Raw genomic sequence first — 2,955 nt, 5'->3', positions numbered from 1 at the left:
TTTATTTGTCCACCTTTAATTGGCACGTGAAAGATAGAACAGTATAGATAGGAAATCTAATTGTGTACTTCTTTTCAAAGTATTAGCTGCACATCAATCTCACCTCACCAGCTAGATACAAATGTAAAGGATATTTGTTAGAAAAAAATGAAAGCATAGGTACAATGTAACCCCAAAGAGATGGAGAAGAAGGAAGTGTGCTGTGTGCTCTTTTTCCTTCATTTATGTAATGGCCTAAGCAAACAAGGGCTTTATTTGGTTCCTTTAATTTTCAATTACCATGAAATGGTGAACCTATAAATATAAAAAACAGGTATAGGTAGAAGAGTCATCAAGCTCTTCTGTATCCTGAAATGCTGCATAAAGTAGCTAAGGAAGTAATTTTTATTTGACTGTATATACTCCACATAATGTTTCTCTCTTTCACAGCTGATAGATTGTTGAAGAGGTTGGGTGGGGCAGAGCCTATTTCCATCCCAGAGAAAGAGAAAATCCTGGCCTTATATATTTCTGCATCTTATATCCAATAAAGTCAGTAGGTGATCCCGAAATTTTCCTTGAATTCACTTCTATGTAACATATCTTACTCAGTAACTGGAAGTAAACTACCAAGTACTAATGTAACTCATAATGCTACAAGGGGAGAGAAAACCCTATATATCATGGGGAGGTAATATGCAATGAGACAGGCAATGGATTCAGATTCAGAAGACTGGGTTCAAATAACCACTCACACTCATTTGTTTTAGGGTCACTGAAGCCAAGTCATTTAGCTACTTTAAACCTTTTTTTGATTTGTGACAGGGAGACTTTTAAAAAATTTCACTTAGTAAAGTCATTTAAGAATTAAATAATATAATATGCCAATACAGTTTTTGACATTTATTGAACTCTCAATAAATATTAATTGAATTAGAATGCCAAGTAGAGTAGTATTGGGGGGGAGTATGACTAAATTAGCCAAGATTTAGTTACTGAATTATATGATGGTAACCCTAAGAAAAATTTCTTCCCAGTGACAACAGATAGCCAAAAGTAAAATAGGTTCTCTCAAGAGTTTCTGAATAATGGAGTGTTCAGAAACTCATGGCTGGAAGATTATTCAGCTAGATTGTACAGGGGAGTATGAAGCATTACTTGTGTTGTTAAATACCAAATTCACCCTCATTTCTCACTCAACTTCAATCTTAGTTCTACCTTATTTTTCTTTATGTACAGTTCCATCACCTTAACTAAAATTTCATCAAGCCCCTATCCTTTTTTAAAATTTATTTTTAGTACAAAATTGGGATACATACTGTTGCTCTGTTTGTATTTGAAGCAAAGGCATACCATTCGTGTAGTCATACTTTCATATAGGATAATAATGTTTGGTTCATTCTGTTATTTTTTCCTCCCCCCCACCCCTCCCACCCGTCTTTTCCCTCTATACAGTCCCTCCTTCCTCCATTCTTGCCCCCCTCCCACCTCCCACTATGTGTCATCATCCGCTTATCAGGGAGATCATTCGTCCTTTGGTTTTTTGAGATTGGCTTATCTCACTTAGCATGATATTCTCCAATTTCATCCATCTGCCTGCAAATGCCATAATTTTATTATTCTTTATGGCTGAGTAATATTCCATTGTATATATACACCACAGTTTCTCTATCCATTCATCAATTGAAGGGCATCTGGGTTGGTTCCACAATCTGGCTATTGTGAATTGAGCAGCAATGAACACTGATGTGGCTGCATCTCTGTAGTATGTTGATTTTAAGTCCTTTGGGTGTAAACCGAGGAGTGGGATAGCTGGGTCAAATGGTGGTTCCATTCCAAGCATGTCTTATCTGTGGCCCATTGGGCAACAAATTAAGTACCAGCCCTCCTACTGAGAGGCTAGAAATAAACAGAGAGTGAATGGATCTGACAAAGGGCTCAATTAGTAAAGGCTCCTCTCCAGGCTATTTACAGCCTATCTCAGAGGTTTCAGTCCTTTGGGTATAGGCCAAGGAGTGGGATAGCTGGGTCAAATGGTGGTTCCATTCCAAGTTTTCTAAGGAATCTTCACACTGCTTTCCAGAGTAGCTGCACTAATTTGCAACCCCACCAGCAATGTATGAGTGTACCTTTCTCTCCACATCCTCGCCAACATCTGTTGTTGCCAGTATTCTTGATAAATGCCATTCTAATTGGGGTGAGATGGAATCTTAAGGTGGTTTTGATTTGCATTTCTCTTATTAGTAGAGATGTTGAACCTTTTTTCATATATCTGTCAATTGCTTGTAGATCCTCTTCTGTGAAGTGTCTATTCATTTCCTTAGCCCATTTGTTGATTGGGTTACTTGTATTCTTGGTATAAAGTTTTTTGAGTTCTTTATAGATTCTGGAGATTAGCGCTCTATCTGAAGTATGAGTGTCAAAGATTTTCTCCCACTCTGTAGGCTCTTTCTTCACATTGCTGATAGTTTCCTTTGCTGAAAGAAAACTTTTTAGTTTGAATCTATCCCAGTTATTGGTTCTTGCTTTTCTTTCTTGTGCTATGGGAGCCCAGCTGAGGAAGTCTGATCCTATGACGACATGTTGAAGATTTGGACCTACTTTTTCTTCTATAAGGGGATCCAAGATGGCAGACTAGAGGGAAGCTGCGTTCCTTGTCACTTTGTAACTCCGGTTTCAAGCAGAGGATATCTGTTTCTTGGTGAGGCAGTTTTTGCTGCTTATTGATCCCCTGCTGTTTACCCCATTTGTCTGCTGTGATGACCTGCAGTCTGCCAGCATATCGATGCCTTTTTGAGTGCAGATTGCTCACTGTCAGGCGCCTATCATCTGCCATTTGCCTGCCTCTTGCCTGTCCATCGCCTGCCTTACACCTACCCATCACCAACCACCCGAGGTTCACCTCCCGATCGTCCTACAGCTGCCAGCAGACTGACCGCAGACCGCCAGTGAAGTGCCAACTGCCTGCTGTTGCCT

This window comes from Sciurus carolinensis, chromosome X, assembly GCF_902686445.1.
Source record: "Sciurus carolinensis chromosome X, mSciCar1.2, whole genome shotgun sequence".
NCBI classification, from domain to species: Eukaryota; Metazoa; Chordata; class Mammalia; order Rodentia; family Sciuridae; genus Sciurus; species Sciurus carolinensis.
Note: the sequence above shows the minus strand (reverse complement) of the source record.